Here is a 22,814-nt window from a genome sequence, read left to right on the forward strand (position 1 = left end):
CTTTGATCCTTTCATCTCCCAAAGACAACTAAGGACTTTTAAGGTCGATTAGCAGAGATCACACTCTTCTCAGAGTAAGGAAGCAACATTTACTCCCTGGTTGTTGGTCTGATTTGGACAAAAAGGTAGAACCTAACTGACATTTAAAAAAAAAAAAAAAAGGTTTAACTTGTTTGAAGGAGTGACTAGATGTGATAAACAGATTAAAAACATTAACTACGGTTCCAGCTGTTATTACTTTTAACCCATTTTTGTCCCTTCCCAGAGAAACAGGAATTGTTAGCAGAAGAAAGAGGTAATCAGTATCAGGGGTTTATTTCCCTCCTCAGAGCACATATGTATTTTCATATGCTGCTCCTTGCAGAGGAAGGACTGCAGCATTAGGACAGATTGATAGGCACAGGCAGGTAGCATGGCAGCAGCAGTCCCTTTGCGGGCCCTAACATACAGCCAGCACCAGGAAAATCCTCATCAGTCAAAGACTAATAAAATTGGTTTGTGTACACAGTGCATTTAGTGACAACCCATAATAAGCGTTGTTACTCCTCTGTACCAATGATCTGAGAATTGCTGCAACTAATTCAAAGTGAAAGCAAGTGCTCTCACCTTGGTTGCTGTTACCAAGCTGGCTAGAAGCAAAACCGAGCATGATAAATGTTCCTGTCACTGCTGCGGGAAAAGTTACATACCAGAAAACAGCAGCACTAGCAGATCCCGTATTTCAGCAATGTCACAAAAAAATCCCCACAAAATAAGAAACTTGGTTTTGAAAAAACTTTAGATGGCTCTAATCTTTACGGTTTTCACCAGAAAAGTTGTTATATGTACTGTGAGTAGAAAAACTGTAATAAAGGAGCTGTGGCTGACAGTGAACTTTGCTTGCCAGGACACTGAGGCTGTTAGGTTTCTTGGGGTTTTGTTCGTCTGTGTTTTTTAAACTTTGGAAGGCAGACCAGCATTTAGTTGATAAGCAGGACACTTCAGAGTAAGCTTTGACAGAGGCACTGTGTGGGAGTATTATTATAACAGAGAATAATTATTGAAAATAAAAAGTCAAGATTATGTAACTAGATAAAATTATACATGATTTTCATATTTATAACTTCTATGAAAAATACACAATTATTTTTGTTTTGTTCAGAAAACAGAAGATAAATGCTTGCTGTTAGACTGACCATGTCTTTCCTTAGTTGGAGATTTTTACCATCTAGGTTTCTATTTATGTTCAAATATGAACAATAAAGGACAAGGGACCAAGGATAGTAAGGTTTATTCATGAGCCAGTCACAGCAGCATACATCAGAAAGGGAAAAGAGGAGCACACAAACTTTCTGAATGATAGACTGTTGACCAATAACAAGGGAAGCTGAAAGAAACGTCAGGATTTCAAACAGGTAATCAGAGTCTAAAATATGACCCTAGTACCTAGTGGTTCACACAAGCTTGCTTCTGATGTAAAAATGAAATTGTTGTACTGTTTTCAGCAAATGCCACCTAGTGATACATAGTTGTAAAACTTGGAACTCTGATTTTTATGTATTTTCTCCCAGATTTTCTGATTTTCTCCTACAAAAAAGTTCAGACAAATGTTTTACATGGTCACAGGCCATCAAAATTCATGTCACACACGTGCTGAACACAGACAAAAGAGGATGGGTTAACCATACATGGAGGGACAACATTTGTTTCAGTTTGTATTAAAATATTCATTACAAGTAACCATGCTAAGTACACAGTGGTGGCTAGCGCTTGTCTGTAATATTTCAAGTTGGGGTTTTGTTCCTCTGTCAAAAGCACTTAGAGAACAGGCTCTTGTAGTCTGCTTGAATGAATGCTGTCTACTTTATTTCACCCGATCCAATTAGTGTCTGAGTTAATTAGTAGAAGCTGCCACAGAGACATGTATCAGAGAAGTTTGCAATTAATGAGACCAAGGTGTTAATATGCAATTGTTTACAATACACACGCCCTGTTCTTACAGTGAAGACACTGCCATAGCAAAGCCGATACCATTTACTGGGACACAGCTAGGCTTCAACTTACTACACACCATTTGCAAAACTGTGAAAAAAAAAAAAAAACAACAAAAACACATGACCCTAAGAACAGCTGTATAAATTAAAAGTGGTCAGTGTTCTCCACTCCTGTTTTCACCTCATCTGAAGTAACCAAAGTAATGATGAATGTGTCTAAACCACAGCTGTGATTTATTTCATTCACAGAGAACTACTACAGATTGCATGTTGCAAGGTCTCGGCTTCCTCTCACCATCCCCAAGCATCCCTCTCTCTCAAGGGGAGAAAAGAAAGGATAGTCAAAGAGAAAGCATTTAAAAAGGCCCTGTTGTACTGGAGTGGGGAAAAAAGCTAATAGAATAGAATTCCTCTAAAACCCTTTCCATTTCACAGTTACTTTATACTGTTTGTAGCAGCTCAATTGTACAAGTGACTGAAGAATTTTAAATTTTCAGAAATACACATTAGGGTCTGGGTGTTTAATTGATCATTATACTATAGATGATTGTCTCTTATTACCTCACATTTGGGAAAACTGCTACTGTTTCATACAGGACAAGGATAATACAAATTAAATAAAAGTCTAAATACCAGCACTTGATAGAAAACCTGGATTACAAAGCATTTTAAATGTGCATCCCCTATCACCTATAATATCAAGTGTCATTGAAAGGAAAAAGAAAGTCATTGAATTTCTAGGCAGCTCATAAGTAACACCTTGCAAACAGCTATAATGTTTACTGCAGACTCTTCCTTCAGCTTCTTTTTGAAGCTTCTCTTTTTCATTTTATAGTTTTAGTTGGGAAGTAACCGTTTGGCCGCCAGCACAAAGAAGAAACACTCAAATTGGAAGAAGGAGGTTGGGGGAAGATGTTTATATCTTTTTGTTACTAATCAATTAAAAAATGAGAGCACAGTAGAAAACAGTTTTATTCTTCATGCCAAATATGGTGACCACCATTACAAAGAAAATTTAGTATTTTCTTTTAGTATTTTTAAGACAAATGTATTAAAGTTAGAATTCATCAATGTGCTCAGAGCCACCAATAGTTCCAACCACTTTTTTCCCCAGAAACCAGTGGGGAAAACCCAATATATGGAACAAGCATATTAAAATGTAGAAATTACATCACTGTAGACAAGAGAAGCTTTTTAGGTGACATACCATCTTTACCTACAAAGTTACACAGTGCATAGAGTTGGTTTCTAGTTCAATATCTGTTGTCTATCAAATACTGTATTCAGAAGTAGGCAGCCTACAATATACATGGGGGAGGTACAGGATGCATTTTTTTTAATGTCTATAGTAACACTGGAACAACATACTTCACTATGTATTATTAAACATATGGTTTACAACTCTGTAGATACTTATTGGATTATTTTAAAGTTGTCTAAGGAACTAATGCAAAGTAGTAAGGAATGCTATCCAAACCCCATCTATCTCACATTAGCGCATTGGATTCTGTTAAATCTGAATACTCACTTTGGGGCTGGACACACAGTTCATTCACACATAGGCATAAAGCACAACATCTTAAAGTTATTTTGGGAGGGTGGAGTACAAAGAATTAGTTAAAAGAAAAGAAACAGGAACACAGAGAGCAAGTAAATATATAATTCCCTTATCCATATATTGAGGAATTTTTCAATGTCAGGGAAGGGGCAAAGTAAAGGAGGAAGCAATTTTTAGAAAGGTAACATCATTAGATTTTGTAAAATCTCATTAAAGTTATTACTCCACATCAGAATATTTGAAGCACAAGTGAAATATTTGTTAAAATTTGATTTGAACACTGTTAATCTTCTCATTAACTGGGCACTGTCTGAGGAAGTTACAAAAATATTTGCAATAGCAACATAGATTATTTATTTAATTCATGCAGATCTCAAGCCCTCCAAACTGAAACTAGGATTTTCTGGCTGCACCAGACATGAACATTTTAGCTAATTAACACATTTGCCACATATATACATTCTGTGCATTGATTAGGGATTCCTCATTTTGTACATTGTTCATAGCTACCTGCAGTAAAGGATTTCATATCTATAACATTAAGTGAAGATTAAGAAATATTAGTATTGATGTTAGGACAGTTACCTATTATAAACATTGATTTTTATTTCAATTCAGTGCCAACTCATCAGCTCTACTGAGAGGAGCTGCATCTCCTTAATATAGATTCAGTACAGAAAAAGAAGAAAAAACATCTATTTGTCATTCTTTTTACAGCTGTTCTTTTCCAGTCTAGACAACTCAAGGCAAGCGTGACATTTCACAACATCATAAACTACATTCAAGAAACATATTGTTATTCTATTCCAATGTTTTTGCAACAGTAATCTTCTTTGTAGCCTAATGCCTTCTAGAGGCACCGCAGTCACATCACATAGATATTTTGATCACATCCATCCTAACAGAGGAACAGAAGTGAATAGATATTGGAACTTAAGTTCTGGCTTCTACCTTGGAGGATTGTACAAAGGACCAGTTGAAAACATTTAGGGCTGTACAGGGTAGAAAACACACAATCTGTCAGAGTGAGGGAAGGAAAAAAGGAAAAGCACATCACCAAGACATACACTGCCCTCTGCTCCCCCTGCCCCCAGGAACCCAAAGCACTCCTATCAGACCCTGGTAAAATGTCTCCTTTCATAGACTGAAGCAATGTTCCAGACAACTGCTCTTTCACTACGCATTGCCCAGTCTCCCCATGCATTACATTCATATCACAATATTTAAAATGTGCAGCACAGAAGTTTCAGGACTGACTTCCACTAGGAAGTAGTTGTCATTTTACTGCTTTGGTTGTGTATACTGATACTGAAATGTATAGGTATTTTTAATAAAGTAATAATAGAAGCATGAAAAAAAGGACATGTATTATAATTTGAAAGATCTGAGCATGCACGAATATTACTGAAGTCAGATGAGAATAATTAGATGTCCTAAACCTTGGAAATCCAACTTGAAAAAGGGGTTATAATTTAATGGATGCTTTCCAAGACAACTATATTTCTTCAATTTATAACATGCGTAAAAAGACAAACTTAAAAAAATAAAAGGAAAAGGCATATGTATTTTATTGGTGAATTTTCATGCCCCTGGTAAGTTCAGCATAAACATTTCATTGAACAATAGCAAAATGAAATGGGAACAGGAATGCCATACAATGGCAAAACCCCAAATTGTTCTTCTTCACAGCCTTTGTTTGACATGGTTTGACAAGGGGTTTGTTTTGCAGGAACCAAATTATGTGCATAAGAAGGGGACCTAATTCAAACTGTATTTATATCCCATTCAGAAAGTTTTTCTGATGATCAGTCTAAAGCAGCAGCTTCTCAATAGGAACATGCCAAAAGTAATATTTTAGATAGAAACACCAAATACATGTTAAACAAATGTGAAAATACACGGGTTGTTTATTGGGAGAGGAAAGAGAGAGGAAATGAGGATTCATCTCCAAAAACTACTGATAATCTCACCCAAGGAGCTAAAACTGTTACATTGTGGCCTTGACAGCTACTAGAATATCTTAAACTACAACCATTTTGAATATCCAATAAAAACAGTCAAACTGTAGAATAGTTAAAAAGTAAACAGTACAAAAAGTAAATTCTATACGAATTACTTACTTGACTGTTATAACAGCTTTATTACTTTGCAGTTTTCTAGTGATTCAATTCCATAATCTCAAACAGCAGTATCAAACTGAATAAAATAAGCCCCATACTCAAAATGAAGCTAAGATTGAGTATGCCTCTGAATAACTGCACAACCAAAAAAATAAGAAAAGCTAATTGGACCACCAACAAAGTAAGCTGATAAGCATGTGCAATATTAAACAACGGAGCAAGTGCAAAACTTTCAGCTGCTTCAACATCAATGCTAAAATGTAAGCAGGCAATTAAGAGATCTGAAAAAGAATTTGATGAGAATTTTCATCTTTGTATAGATTGCACAAATCGGTAGTAAAAAGTATGTAAGAATCAGGAAGACAGACAGCAAGCCAATGGATGTGTACCGAGGGATTACTAGGCCATTGCAGAGATGCTGATCTTTGCACTGATCTTTACCGCTGAAGATGCTACGATTCCCACTCTTGACACTTTCTTTGTAGCGGGTAGACCACAGGAATTGCATCAATTTGAAATAAACAGAAAGTATGAGGCCATATTACTAAGTTATATGGCAATAAGTCACCAGGGCTGGTAGGCATGCTCAAACTTCTGAAAGAATCACAACGAGAAACTGAAAAATAGCTGGCTAAGGCACGAAACCTGCCATTACCAATGGCAGCTGAGACACCATGGTGGTGGGTTGCCAGTGTAGAACCCAAGAATAGGGCTCCAGAGAAGATCCTGGGGATTATACACTAGTTTATTTGTCTTCCATTCCTGTTAAAATGGAAGTGTCTGTTATGAAGAGTAAGATCACTGGACATGCAGATAAACTGGGAATGAGTCAGGCTGACTCCACACTCAAGGGAAACTCAGCCTGCAACCTGCTGGAACTCAGTGATGCTGTCAGGAGATGAGTGTAAAGGGGACCCAGGGAACATCATATATATAGGTTCCAGCAAAGCCTTTGGCAATGTTCCATGCCAAGGCTATTAAAGAAGATAAATTTCTATGGAATTCGAGGAATAGTTTGTTTACAAATGTAAAGAAGCTTAAAGAACACCTAGGAAAGTTTAAGGTTTAATGGACTTTTCAAAATGAAGACAAGGCAACATCTGGGACCTTCCAGGTACCCTAATGAGGGAGGAGAAAGAAGACTCTTTCAGGCCATGAAATGCCAGGAACATCATCCAGTTGTGAAGAAGTCTGGGAAGCCCTCACAAAATTGAATAAGCCAGCAAAAAGATAGCCATTAACATTGAAGATGAAGTGGTGCATGCAGGGAAAAGTGTTCTAAGCAATGCCAACATGAGGCTGAGTCCAGAACGGGCAACTATAAAAGAGGTCCTGGAGTAACTGATGACAGTTCTCTGAAATCATCATCTCAATGTGTAAAGCATATTAAAAAAAGCCACCCAACATGTGACATCACCACAGGTGCTGTGAACAAAACAGAAGGGATCATTTTGTTCCTATAAAAGTCTGGTGTGCCCATACCTGAAGAGCTGAATACAGTTCTAGTGTCCACATCTCCAGGAGGATGCAGCAGACTTAGAGGAGGGCAAGCAGAGACAATCAAGGGGATGGAACTGCTGCTTTATAAGCAGATACCCAAAGAGCTAGGAAGATAAGATATAGATGTGAAAAGCATGAAAGGGTGGAATTTTTATTAAAAACTTGCTGTACATGAACCAGGGGAAACCCACTGACACAAAAGCATGTTGGTTTAGAATGGATCAAAAAAGTTCTTTACCCATTATTTATCAAGAAGATCAGGTAATACTATACAAAACAGTTCAATGAATCCACTATTAGAGAACATATTTCCTCTTCCTGTGCCCAAATCCAATGTAATTCCCATTTTCTTCAAATGTATCCTTTAATTTATTAAAATACATCTCCTTTGCACACTCTTTCATTTCTTTAACATTTTCACATGTCAAAATTTGAATTTGGGTACCCATTCTCCATATGATTCACATTTTCACTGTGTAAGTCCAGAGCATGCAAAATTCTTGGGCGAAATGTATAAAAGGATTAAAGAGGATTTATAAAAATTACTGGTGGAAAGGTATTCAAGATGGATCTGAACACAAGTATTCTGAGGCAGCGCTTAGCTTCAGTATGGACTAATTCTTGATATCCAGAAGCTGTGGAGTATTATCTATCATGTAAAGGATTCTTGTTTCACATTATTTTTAGATGAACCTTTAGTCAGTGCATATCAGGAAATTAGAATGAATTCTGGATTTTTGCTCCTTTTACTCAACTCACAAAAGAAGTATTCTTTGGTCAACACAAGAACCAAAAAGAAAATATATTCTTGAGAAATTTGAGAAGTGAGGAATGAGCTGGCTACTCCTCTAAGATTTGCAAAGCCTAACAACTAATTTAGCAACCACATAAATAATGTCTATGTTATTTTGGTATTTCCACAGCACTAATTGTCAGGCATTCTTCATCAGGATCATCAGCTTGATGACAATGACACAAAGAGGTTAAATCACTTGGATATCTAATTAGCCATCAGAAACAATGCTTCTATGACATTCAGGCTCCATCTCACATCACAGCAGAATCCAGAGAGTTTGCAACCAAATGCTAGTTTTGGAAATTAAAATGCCATTCTTATAATGGAACAAGTAGAAAATCATGCAGCAGGCTGCTAGAGTAATAAAAGTAACATGGAAAAGATTTCTAATTAATACAAAAAACCACCAGATTGCAAAGGTGAAACTGACATGACCATCATGTCTCAATCAATGAAAATGAAACTTATTTCATTTCTATTTTCCCAGTAAATGGAATGAGGTGCATTTCAAGTCCTGGACAGTTTTCCTCCACCGTTCAGTCTTGAATGAAGAAATAATTTTGGGAATACACAGTTCTCCATATTAAATAGTCTAACATCTATAGAGATCACCATGCATAAAAACCTCATCCTTTTAAAATTATTTATGCTCAAACCACACTCAAATGTAATACTCAAAGGTATGAAGAAAGCTTAAGATAGCTTCTAAGTTGTGTTTGTTCGTATAATTGGGCATGCATATATTTTGTGAGAAATAAAATGTAGATATTTGACTCCTGTTAGGTTTTGTACATTGTAAGGAACTACCCAGAACACAGACTGCACTATCATCATTGGCTTGTACCACATAAACTTCACACAAAATATGAGAATAACTTTAATGGCATAACATTCAAACAACCTGTATGAAAACTTATCATCAGAACTTAAGTATTTGAGAAGTTGAAAAAGTTTATAGTCTTAGAAACAGTCAACTCAATCAATCTTCCCATTTAGCTACTGATTTATTCAAATGCATTTGATTTAAGGTGAGCATTTAAGGGTTGACTAGTTTTTATTTTAAAATGGAACAGACGTACACCTACTTTTCAATGTACTGCACTGTCAAGTCATTCCCCACGGCACTCCCACAGTTTACGGCTCTGCTAGAACACACACACAGAGGAAGCTACTGTATATTTCAATTTTGGAAAATAAAATTTAAAAAATACTGTAAAGACGGAGGGTGGGGAGTGGGGGGTTGGGAACAAAAAAGTACTTTCCTATTTCACAGATATCTGACAAACAAGTAAACAAGTCACCCTCCAAGATGAAAGGAGGGGAAAAAGCAGTGCCATTGCTTGAAATGATGAATGTTGCTGGATTATTCTCATTAGTGACGATTAAAGTCTAGGCAGACTAAGCAACATAGACTGAAATAACTGCAGCAAGAATAATACTAAAGCTAAGAAATAAACAAATTATGGAATTATAGCTCACTCTCAGTTTGTAAAGTTTAACAGCTTTCCCATGTTATTACATTTTTTTAATTTATATTTTCCATAGAACTTTACATCTTTTAAAATGTTTCTATAAGTAACATACAGTTACTAGGATTGCAGTAAGGGTAGCAGAGAAAAACACTCAAAAGTTGGCTTTGATTTTTACTGCAAGCCTTGTCAGAAATGTAAGCATTTTACAAGCTTAAGAGTTAAGATTAGATATTATTTTAAAGAAGGAATTATTACTGAGATTAGATGCTGCTTTAGAGAATGAATTATTACTGCCAAAAACATTCCAGGTATTAACATTTTGTGCACTTTCTTACCCCATACAATGATACAAAAATGAAAAAGTGAGGGTGAATTAATTTTAATTCTACAAAATTGGAATTCAGCTAGAGAAACTGATTGTTAATTAACACAGACTTTCTATGCACATTCAGAAGACTATAAAAACAAAAACATCAAGGAAGTGATTCAGAAGCAAATTACGAACAATAAAAAAAATCATCATGAGGTAATTTTCAAATGCATCCATATTTAAGCTTTGCAGTGAAATGTATCTTAAGAAACTACCAAGGAAACAATTCAAACACACAGACATACACACATACACACACAGATATAGATGTTTAAAGTACTGAAGTTTTTGCAATGAGATCTAACTTTCAGATGCGTCAGAGCACTCTGAGACTGATTGGTTGTGATAGAAGCAAAATAATCACGCGTATAATTTTCACTTGTGCAAGTGTTCAAGCAGCCATATTAGTGATATGCTAACATAGCTTTCCATATTTCTGAAAAACAGCACGTATATCCAGTGATGTTTGATGATTTTTATTAAACTCTTCAAGCAAGAAGTGTTCTCACTTCTAGGTATTTATGAAGATGGTTTTCAATTCTAATGACATTAAAGTGAGCATTAAATGTGGTTCTTGTTCCTTAATATAAGATTTAATCTAGGAACATAAACTTTAACCTATATGTGTAAGCAACTCTTTTTAACTTTTATGCTGTGTATTGAATGGCAGCTGGTTTTTTTCAATGTTATTGCTAGCTGTCATCTTTACTTTACAAACTGCAATTAGGCTTGATGCTTAAATGCATGAACTACATTTCTGAGAGCTTTTATGTGTAACAAAGGCCTGTAGATTGTGTGTATCTTTCCCATCCCTGACTATTTTTTGGCAAACTGCTATCTTCAACCACTGAGATTCATGAGTGCCTCTACACTTTTTTGAAAGATGTATATACAAGGTATAGGAGACCCATAATGAAATAGGCAACTATCAACAGATATTTTAAGAAATAAGCCCCATCAATCAGGATTTTTGGGTTACTTTGCAAATGTAATCCCAGCAGAAGTTCTGTGACAAATCCTGACAATTTAGCTGAAGACTGAAAATGCATGAACATTTTATGCATACATTGTGTTAACACATTTTATGTATTCAACCTCCACCACCTTTAACATTTCAAAACAGCATACCTTACATTACATTTTGCACCTTACTCAAAAGCTGCTATTTCTGTGAGAATCCACGCAAACACTGCCAGCTCTGCCACTTCTGTGTCTGCAAATCTAAACCATCATGCACAGTGCTACAAAAAGTCTCACCACCCAGAAGGTATTCCAGGTATACACTGAACCACAGCTAACTTACAAGTACCCAGAAAAAGTCCACCCACCTTCACTCTCTACAAGGTGGGCTGGCATGCTGGTATCTCTGCTGCCCTTCTCCCAAAACATACACTTACTTGGAAAAAATGCCAACAGGATTCACAGAAATCCAAAATTGTACCAGTTATGCCACTGACATTTACAAGTAAGTCATTAAATGAAGATAATACAAACAGAAACATGCTAAACCAAGAGAATGAGGCCTAAAGAAGTACATGCAAGAATCTCAGCTGCTTTTTTTTGGGGTGTTTGGTTTTTGTTTTTTTTTTTTTTTTGTTTGTTGGTTTGGGTTTTTTTGGTAGGCAACATTAAAAGCAATTCAACTATCTAAAAGAAAAAAAAAATCCTGGTCTGTCTTCAACTTATTTTCAATAGATTGATTAGACTTTCAATCAAAGGCCAACATTTCACAGTGCCTAGCAGTGTGAATGTGTATTTTCCCCTCCTTTATTCCTTTGTCCTTTTTTTTTTTGGTGTAGTGCAACACTCTTCACAACACATATGAATTCAAGCTGAGCTAACTATCCTGAAACCCTTGAGGAAAGCCTAGACTCTGGATTGTGTATGCTGCCCTTCTTCCCAGGTTAGGAAGGCCTTCTTGTACTGCTGCTGGTGAACCACCGGCTGAAGCAGTGAGCAGCATGGCTATTGGTCCCAAACCTCTCTGATGCAGCTACCATAGCCACTTATTCACATCTGAAGAAATACAAATGCTTTCACATCGATGGAAGAGATGTATGAATATTAGGGGTGTGTGTGTGTGTGTGTGTGTGTGTGTGTGTGTTTGGTTTTTTGCTGTTGTCATCTTGGCTTGTGTTTTTTTACTTAAAAATCAGATGAGGAAAAGACATTTTATTCTTAATTGACATGAACAGCTATTAACAGAGTTATAAAAAAAGACTGTATAAGGCTATGCTAGTTCATTAAATAAAAGCATGGAAACACCCCGAATCAAAAGATGAATCCATCTATAGAATTGCTTTTAAGGAAAGTAAGGGCTGGAAATACAATTTGTTCTTTTATAGCAAGCAAGAAAACCACTTATTGATTCAAATGTTATCTCTCATTTTAATAGAGAATACCATTGTTACATTTAATTAATACAATGAAATTGCCCAGTCTGTTCTATTAGTTTCTTAATAGAGTTAGAATGAAGAGTTACATAAGTTCTCTAAGCTCCTAACAAAACTTCAAAAGAAAATTAAAATGTAGTGACACTTCTTGACATCATAGATTTTTTTCATTTATATTATATACCTCATTTTCTTTAAGACTCCACTTCCTAACTAGCAGAAAAGCAACATACTTAATTCCAAAATACTTTATGTACCAATAGTTAACAAAGACAACACGTATCATTTATTGATCACATGAAAATAAACACAACTATATCCGCAGTATCGCTGTACTAGTCTCTCTACTAATAACGTAAGACAGCACAAGCTTTCATAACGAGGCATGACTGCTGCTCCTTCCTTCACAAAAAGAGTAAACTGGTAAAACACAAGAGTCACTGCCTAACAGAATGAAAATAACTTTTATATGTTAAGCATATGTGCACATTCATGCACATGCATTACTTATTACTAAATGACAAATTACATATTACTACTGATGAAGGCAAATTTCTGAAATCCTATACTAAGAAATTATAATAAAAACCCACCTACTTAAAATGTGGTGATTTACTCACTGATAAGTGAGATATGCAAGAAAGCAAACAGGTTTTTTTTTCATATATATACATATCAGGACAGATACAAAGCAGAGCTCTTTATACGATCCCATTTGCCATATCCAGATCACCAACTACACCTTCTCTAAGCTATGTGCGCTAGACTTCGAATCAGGTTAATTTAGCTGAGGTTATTACCTCATACACTAAGGGCACTAGTGAGACAACACGCTGTTCACAGAAGGATTTTCCCGCAGCACAGCCAAGCAGAAAGCAAAGGGAGCAAGGGGATAAGAGTAGTGACTCAGCTGTTGCTTTGCTCTCAAAGACTTTCCCTTGAGATGGCTAGAAGGGAAGACACCATTCCCTAAGCAGCTGGGAGTAACTCTGTCTTTGGTTCACAGCAGTTTGTTTCACTTGCATCACTGGCAAAAAATAAAAGCCAGGGGCTTTCACACAATTGGGTCTTAATCAAGAAATAGAAAATTGCCCAAGATCTGCAAGCAGTTTAGTATTACTCTGAGATGCCACCAGATAGAATATAAATCAAGAGATGAATGCTAAATTGCTAAGGTATCAGTCATACTGAAACAAAATACCGTAAATATTCACTCAATTTCAAAACTTCAATTTGATAAAATATTTGTACTAATATATAGGCACTCAAGCTTTACTGTTGCAAAGGTTCCTGATGGAGTAAGGTATAAAACTCAATTTTGTATATTCTGTGTGTACAAAACTCCAGCTGAATTCTACAGCTTAAAATGTAGCTCTGAAAACATAATTGGAAATACATATTATGCTGGCTAATTCAAAATTGACTTTGAGATAAGGAATTAGTACTGATAATTTCAAAATATGAATCAAGAACTACAAATATTTGCAAATCCTCAGTGTGTCAATAATTATTCACTGAAATTTGAGTAATTGTGGATGATGAATGTGTTGAAAAATTTTGTAGTCTGTTCATAAACAAAGACTTCCAAAAGCTAAATACAGCATTTTAAGCAGATGTATACAATTTAACAATACCAAAAATAGTAATCTTTTAACTATTCACTTACTAAATAGCTATTTTTCCTAAACATAAAGCATTCCCATTAATTCGGCCTTTATAAATTGCATTTTTTAAGTGGATACAGAATTTATTGTGGCCTTATTTTGTTTAACTTTGTTTGCAATACATCTGAAACCATCTTAGTTAAACTAAGTGAATAAATTCAGTTCATGCCAAAATAGAAAGACAACAGAATTTGGCTTTCTATGTTAAAACCTGTCATACAATACCTTCAAAAATTAAGAACTACTATGGTGATTAATTTGCTGCACTGATTTACAAGTATGTAGATGTGATGCACCAGCATCACTTAGGTACTGTATCACCAATAAACATATGGCACCCATATTAAAAAAAAGTTGCGAATTATGAAGCTACTCAGCCATCTGTGATGTTAGGACTACAGGCTTTCAGGATTATTTAAAAGAGACTAGCTAATACACAATCCTGATATATAATTAAAAGGGGGGCATTTTTTGAGTAGAGGATGTTATTAAAGAATTTTTTGCATAGGCAACAACTATTCTACCAAATTACATATACAAAAAGAAACTAGCCATTTTTCAGAAGCAATCTATGTTTACATATAAAACAAACCTGGAAAGGAAAATGCTTAGAATAAAATCTTGGTTTGGGCATCTTTGGAAACTCCTTAATTATTGAGCAGATTTATCTTTTTTATCAGCTTCTATTACATTTCTCAGAGTGATGTTTTTTAGCTTCAAGGGACTGAGGTTAGTTAAGTTTCTGTGCCTATTTAGTCTCTTGTCCTTAATGAGATTATTATTAGCATAAAATGGTAAGAAATGGGGTTAAATTGTCTTTATATATTTGCAACAGATACTTATGAACTGCTTTATTTAATAGAACTCAAGGGATTAGATAACTTTACAAATAGACTTTTGCAGTTAAAATTTAACAAATCCTTTAAAATATTAAAAATATAAATAAATAAAACATATAAACCAGGTTTTTGTGTCACTGATAAAACTTTGAAAAATATACTCTTCTTGGATTCACATGATTCAAATTCCTAGTAAGTTTCTTCCCACTAAATAATTATACTTCAGACAACTTAATAGGCATTCACATGAGAACATTTTGTATTTGTCTAGACAACATGTAGTTTCTTACCAGTGTTTGAAATTACACTAAAAACATTTTTGGCATTGCCTTTAGGGGCTCCTTATCAAATAGGTAGAGATCACACAATTCTGAGAGCTCTCACCTGATCTTGACCTCTGTGTGCCTGAAGGAATAAAAAAAAAATTGGCTCAACAGTGAAAAATGCCCAGATTTACTGTGACCTCATCTTGCTGTTACTTCTATACAAATGTATGTAAGATCCTCAGTTCAGATGATCACTACAAAAGCCTGCGATCATTTTCTGTTCATTTCAAATCAATAGCATTCCTATACAGGAGGAAACTGAAGGAAGTCAAAGAGAAAGTTGGAGCTCAGCTAGGACCCAAAAGCCTCCAGATCTGCTTACCTGAACTACACATGCACTTCACTCCAAGCCCAGTAGTCGTCCCCTGAATCAGCTGTCTGCTCCATGCAAAGGTCTGTTTTTTAAGGAACTGCCCTCTACTAAAACATGTATTTGGTTGGGGGAAAACAGAATTCCATGTATCAGGTCCATATCTCTGCAAGAATATTTTTCCAAGTTCTCATCAATTCTTTCTTAAAGTCTTTTCCAATAGGGAAATGTCATCTTTCAAAAGCCTTGGGTTATACACATGGAACTAATCAAGCCTGGGAAAACTAGATTTCCACACACAATTTAACGTCATTTCAGAAATAGAATTTGCAATCCCATAGTCTATCCTTTCCCATCTTGTATTATACTCCTACAGATAAACACAAGGTGAACCTCTAAAATGAAAAGCAATGAAGCAGGTAGGTATCATAGATGTCTGTGTTGCTCATTACACTGAAACTTAGACTGCTCATATCTCACAGCTCAAGTAATGTAAAATATTAAAAGCAGTGAAAAAAAAAAAAAAAAAGACATTGAAAACCAGATTTCCTTTGCTATCTGTAACCTTTTGCTTCCAGCAATTCATGGCCATACTTGCTAAAATTATGCATGTTTAGCATGTGTATTACCATAACAGCATCTCTCTGCTTCTTAGCTTCCTTTTGCAGGGCTGTATCAGAGTATGCTAAATAATTATGGTTTCTTTTTACCCCGTTCCCAAAGTGCTTCCTTTTCCAGGCCTAATTAGAGCTGATATTCAATGTAATTAGTTGAATTTAGAAATTTTGTATGAAAAAAAGGTTGATCTGCAGCTTCTCATCAGCTTATATCATGGGGAAAAAAACACTGATAGTTAAATATCAACAATATATTTGCAGCTTTTGCAAAGATATTTCTACACAATTAAAATAAAATAAGATTAAACAACCAGTTTAATAAAACTCAAGCTGCTTTATCTCTACTGGAATGGGGAGGAACCCCCAATAAAACCAGCCTGGTTAAAGACCCATAAAACTCAACTTTGCAGAGAGTTAGCAAAGCATCATATAGAAGATCATAAAAAAAGCATTAATTCATATAAAGTCACTTACTCCTAATTTTTTAAAAAACCCAAAATAAATAAATGTTTTTAAAAGCTGCGTGTATGTACTTTTAAAAAAAGTATGAGAACAGCTGGATGAACAGCAACCACCTCTTACACTCTGCCATACAACATGTTCAATGCCACAGAACATTTCAGTGACTGGAGACCTCCTAGACTTTTCCCCTTATTTTTTAAGGAAGATAGCCAATTACTGTCTTTTCATTCTGCCTTAAAAACACAACATCCAACAACTTATTTTACCATTCAGTGTTGGTTATGTACCCTAACTCCCACATCTCTCTGTTGCACCAGTGAAGGACATGTATCCCTGTGGACTATCCCAGGGTAACAGTCCTCATGGAAAACACTGAGGAAGACCCTGGCAGAAGATCCCGCTCGCTAGAGACTGAGCAAGCTGAGGTTCCTAAAGCACAGCAGGGGTATGCAGCTGGCTCTTAAATCTCAGTGCATGTCCTCAGCACTTACTGTTATTCAATTTGATGTTCATCTTCCTCTTCCCCCTTTCAAAACTGAATTCTGGATCCAGGAAAGAAACCCCCAACCTTATTCAGTTGTTATCTCAGATGTTCAGTATGCTGTCATTACGCTGGATTCTACGATAGGAATGAGGAGAAAGCAAGCTCCCACCCCACTGTCAGTGTATCCACTGAATTCCAGAACAGGAGGAACCCCTCAACTGGAGTGAGCTGTTACATGGGTAGACTTGCACCCAGCCATCTACAGGCTCAGCCAGGACCACTGGTACAATCTGCCCGTGTCGCCCGTTTCCACCTGCATCTCACATGAGCTTGTAGCAACAATGCAATCAAAATAATAATTTGTAAAAGCAAATCACATACAGAACTCTCTTTGGGATAGCTACTCACTGTACAGCCTTGTGTGTCTTTAGAAACAGACTATTATACTTTGAAAGTAACGCTCAAAGATACAAAACAAACCTCATCACTGTGATGAAGAAAAATAGAGATTTAATGCAAGTCACTACAACACTGTTGCTCTGAATTGTATAAATCAAGACATTCTCATTTATAGTTCAGTATCTTGTCTATACTTATGGAGAGCAGCTTATTCAGTATTTTCATTCCACAGAATTACAACATTACCCTTCTATCTGAGGCTACAGGAATCATGTCCTAGGTGGTATTTGGAAATTAATAAAGGACTAGAATTGCAGAGTCACTCATTACATTATATGTATACCCAAACTGCACTTTAAGACCAGATTACACATAATGGAAAAAACAAGTTGGTTGGTTAGTCTGTTTTTCACATTAGTGAAACAGAGAATAAAGCTCCAGAGTTTTGGGGGTTGGTTTTTGGTTGGTTTTTTTCCTGACCAAAATTAACTTATTTGTATGTTAATCAAGTTTCCAGTGTCTTTCCACAACTGAGTATTTTACACTGAAATACAAGCTCTAAAGTCACGAAAGTTAATTGGTTTCAGGAAAATAAGACACTGCCTCTGTGACCACCCTGACCTGGTTTGGAGTTCTCCCTTACTTGTAATAAAAGCCAACTTGTACTGATAGAAAACAGCTTTGTTATCCTCCCAAAGTCTCCAAGCAAAACATGACATCCTAATGGCCAATTATACCACAACACCTGCTGTTGGGAGGAGAACCTCATTACTACCTAATGTGAAGAATGGCCACTTTAATATTTTCTGAAAAATAAGTAATAGCTGAGCAGCCACTTCACCAAGCCAGCTAACCCACAGGAAGTCTTTTCCAAGACTAGCCACAGAAGTGAGGCAAATATGAATGATTTCTTTGCCATCTAAGGAAAGATGTCTGAAATCCAAATTTGCACAGTTTTTACAGAAAACAGAAGTAACAGTTCCAGAATCTCTTCTCTCTGGTTATCCGGAGTATGTCCATCTTAAAGATTCTCTCTCAAAATTGTCATTTACTGCATGCTAATAAACACATTTTGAAAACAAAACAAAACAAAATCAATGTAAATAGAGTACTTTTTAAACTTTGTTAAAAAATATTTTAGAGTATTTGACTGAATTAACATATTTCCAGTAAGTTTCTCTCACTATAAAGTAACACTAAATATATCAACAGACTGAACAAAGTTGATTTCTTGAGCAAACCTTGTAATACTGGAAGTCTGTGATAATATCACCAGAATGCTAACAAACATGATGCATTACTAACATCATCCAGTTGTATTAAACATATAAATAAGAAGGTAGGTCCCCCTCATCTGAACCACATACAAATACTTTTGTCAAATAGCACGTATAGTCGAAGGTGCTTCTGATATTTCTGATGGAACAGCTGTTTACAGCTAATGTTTTGATATCTCTCAACAAGTGTGACTATAGAAGATATGAGCAAATATTAGCTACCTACCCCACTGCATGAGACATAACTGATCCAAATTTCTCTTCTGCACCCACCCTCTCTAAGATCCTGTATAACAGTGCGCTTCCTATTTTGAAATTATCATAGAGATGATAAAGATTCATGTGAAAGACCGGAAGTATTAAATAATTTTCAGAGGCAGCATACAGGATGGCTTACAGAAATTTACGTGCCAATTGGTGTGAAAGTATATGTAATTGTAACAGAACAATGCTATTATATGACACAGATATTTTATTTTTCAGTTAAAAAAAATAATCATAACGTGAATTCTTTCTGCCACAATACAGAGTACAAGTTAAGCCCTTTAAATTCTGTTTCAGTTGATACGTCCAACTCAAAGCCAGTGGTGTTAGTCTTGATTTATTAGTCATTATGAAGGAGATTAAGATTCGCCTTTGTACCTATAAATGCCCCAAAAGTATAACTGATACGAACAGGGTTTATTGTGTAAAACCTCTTCAAAAGTCATTGACACTGTCATGAGCTTTCCATTCTAGCTCTTTATCAAACGCAGCCCAGTTAGGCTGAAATTTCTATCCTTGTGCTGTTATTCTATTTTTTAAAAGTATAGTTAAGAATAATTTAGCCACTTTTGAAAGTCAGACTGCAGAAAAGATTTTCTCCCATTAAAAATATTAATCTCATAGCTATGTTCTTGAGAGGCATTTCAGTGTGTCCTCGGAGTTACAGGGAAATTCAGTGTACCTGGGTTGGGACACATCCATCCTAGTTCCTGTGAGGGGAAGAAAATACCTAAACTGGGAGAAATTGCAGTCATCAGAAGAACCCTGCAACTGTATTTCAGTACTAGGTATGTGGCAGTGCACTGGGAAGTATTCAGAAAAAACCTTTTCAACTTTTGTTGTAACATTTACTGGCTCCTATTGCATTGAACACAGAAAGTGAAGACCCTGTCCTTCTGCTATTTCACTCTTCCAGCACTTCCTTCAAACATACAATAATGTGGAACAAAAGTTGCAAATGCTTCTGGAAGGTGAGTTAAAAATAAAAGAAATACCATGAGGACCAAGGAACAAATAGCTTGCCACACAGGCTAGGCCACCCTACCCCCAAAAACACCCATAAACCCACACAATTTTTCATGAAAATCAATTGAATTTGTTTGATGAATATCCACAGAGGAGAAACTAGATCTCCTAGCAAGAACCTGCAGAGCAGAACCCAGACTGATGGACATGGAGGCAGACCATCAGAAGGCACTGGCGGGTGGAACTGGGAAGCACAGCAAAATCAGAGAAGCAAGGTCAGGCCCAGATCCCAGATCTCCCAATGCCCCAAAACTGCACTGTTCCTGCATTCTCAGTGTCTGCAAAAAGTCACCCTCGGGGATATTTCTGGCCCATTCTAGTGGTTACTCTATTGAGAGAATGCCAAATCAAATTACTATGAATTTAACCCCAGTGGCAAAGATTACAAGCACAGCAGATAACACACAAAAACACATACCCCTATCACATCTATCACAAAATTATACCCTAGAAACATCCAAAGCCACAGTACTAATTGCTCTGAAAAAACTATTGCAGCTGCCTCTGAGATGGATGACAAGTTTAACATATACTTCTAACTTTGATAGCTTTGCACCATGGCTTCTTATTTGTAAAATAGAGATATTAATACCACATCATCTTGTAGGCAGAGTGAAAAACAGACTGTCCAATGTTTGTGAAACATTGAGATTATATGGGAACAAGCACCAGTATGTCATTACACACTTAAAAGCTATATCAAAATACACAGCAGCAATGGGAAAAAATGAACAGTTGCACCAGTATCATCAAATGTAGCATTTCCTCGCTGTTGGCATCAAAAGTTCAAGAAAATCTTGTGTTCATTTCTACCAGAAACACCAGATGCCTCACAATACATAATAAACTTTACATTTGGGCTATCTTCCTAATTTAACCTCACTATTTTAGATTTTTTGAATTTTCACATTAAGAAGAGATGTTACAGAAAAGAAAGTTGCCATAGAGACACATACACTCTTTTCCAACTATTTCAAATATAGTTAGACTCAATTAATTATTCAGTTCATCACAGAACCATTTTTACTTTTATATTAAATATTCCAGGGTGAAAGATATTTTTCAAGTACGTAAAAAAAGAAATTCAAATAGTAGTAAATTATCTCAGGAAAAAAAAAGGTTACGATCGTGATCAGCAATAATTCTGTTCACAAATTAGGTAAAATATCAAGCAGTTAGGCCTGTATTTCAGGTAATTCTATATTGCCTCATCACTTTTGTAAATGCAGAAGGTTTGGGAGGAAAAGTAGTTGGTTTGCATTTATTTTAAAAGCCTACAAGAAAAAAAAATCCAAACCTGTGATAGTTTGTATGTATGCTTATTAAAAAGTTGTATGAACCTTCTCTTTAATGAGGTAAGATAAAAATAAAGACTAAAATTGTCACACTTTTTAATGAGAGTTAAAGCAACATAATACTGATTAAGAGAATCTGGAGCTGTCATGAAGAATGCAATCCTCTTGATTGGCAGCTGTGACTTGGTAATACTGAGACCTTGTGCTATTTGATTAAAACAACATCGAGATGGAAAGATCTCTTCAGATTAGAGGTCAGAAACATCAGTCTAATTTTTCTGCAGTTGTCAGAAGTGATACAGGGTAATTAACTAAGTCTGGAATAATGTCAGACAGGTGGTACTTTTCTTTTAAAGCAATTCATTAGGGAAAGCTTGTCACTTATGACATTCCCACATAAACTCTGGTGCTCAGCATCTTCTGCAAATCAGTTTAAATTGCTCCCTTGAATATGAAAACATTTTTAAAGGCAACTACATAGTCATCTAATACAACAGTTCAGAATTTCATCTGGCAAATGCTTAACAAAAAAAAAAGGAAGAAAAGAAAAAAGCACAGTTCCCAAACCATATATATAAGCAACAAGAATTTGCAAAGTGAGAAGACCCACAGAAAATGCATCAGCAAGGAAACCAGAACAAACATTGCCAGGCTGAATGACAGATTTTATCAGTGCACAACTGTAATTTGAATACCTCTTCATCATTTTATCAACTCCACTAGGTTGCCTCTTCTTACTATGGTTGTAATAGCACATAAAGAAAAATTCAACAGTGAGCAGAAATATGACATTATGACATAATATGTGGATACAATTCTAATTTTTTTCCTCTATCAGTGACTTCAAATAAGTCCTCTAAAAACCTTGAAGATCATCTACCAAATCAACTGTGTCATTTACATAAGCATCATGCACTGAATTACTCAATTCTGAAAAGCCATCAGCAAACCAGAAAGAGAAAGGACATTGTGTCAATGTTGTAGTTTTGGTTTGTTGTGGTCAAATGTTGTGGTTTAAAAAAAAAAAAAAAAAAAAAAAAAAAAAATCACTGGCTATAATTTTGCACACCTTTTCTCTACAAATATATCTGTTTGACAATAGATTCCTGACATGCCAGTCAGGAAATTCAAACTGTTAACCTTTAACTATTCTGTGTAAATTCATTCTTGCTAATAGAAGTCAATTCCATCGTGTAGTAGCCTTTTCGAACCAACTTTCACATAAGCCATCATTCTCTGTAGGAGAAACTTCTATCTGCATGCAGCAACAATAGTTTGGGATTTAATAATGCCCTTAAATGTTTAGCTTTAAGAATGCCAATCATCTTCTAGTGACAGCATTTTTTAAAAATTCTAACTAGAACTGTCAGCTGCAAAGATACTGACAAGAAGCACTGCAGAAAAGCAACTTAATTCATTTTGCTATGAAAAAAAAAATATCAAGATTTATACAGCTATTGTCATGTTGGCTTGACTGCAAAAGCAACTGGAAATTATGACACCTTCTGGAGACAGTTCTGCCTTTGTGCCCATGATTGCTTCAGTTCCCATACTTTAAATATGAACGTAAACAGTGAACAAAACCAGTTTTTCCATCTGCATTTCAGCAATGAAAATGATTTTCACCATATCATAAATCTGCATGTGGAAAGACAGGTCAAAAGGTGTG

The 22,814-nt window shown here is 35.7% G+C and overlaps 1 protein-coding gene across 10 annotated transcripts in view; it reads right to left on the reverse strand.

The window, feature by feature from the left end:
• The window catches only part of DMD (dystrophin), a 1,208,820-nt gene that overhangs the window by 1,030,538 nt on the left and 155,468 nt on the right, over nucleotides 1-22,814 (reverse strand). The gene's annotated exons all lie outside the window — the stretch shown is intronic.

The sequence above is a fragment of the Athene cunicularia genome (genome assembly GCF_003259725.1).
Source record: "Athene cunicularia isolate RWA chromosome 1 unlocalized genomic scaffold, athCun1 chr1_part1, whole genome shotgun sequence".
Classification (NCBI taxonomy): Eukaryota; Metazoa; Chordata; class Aves; order Strigiformes; family Strigidae; genus Athene; species Athene cunicularia.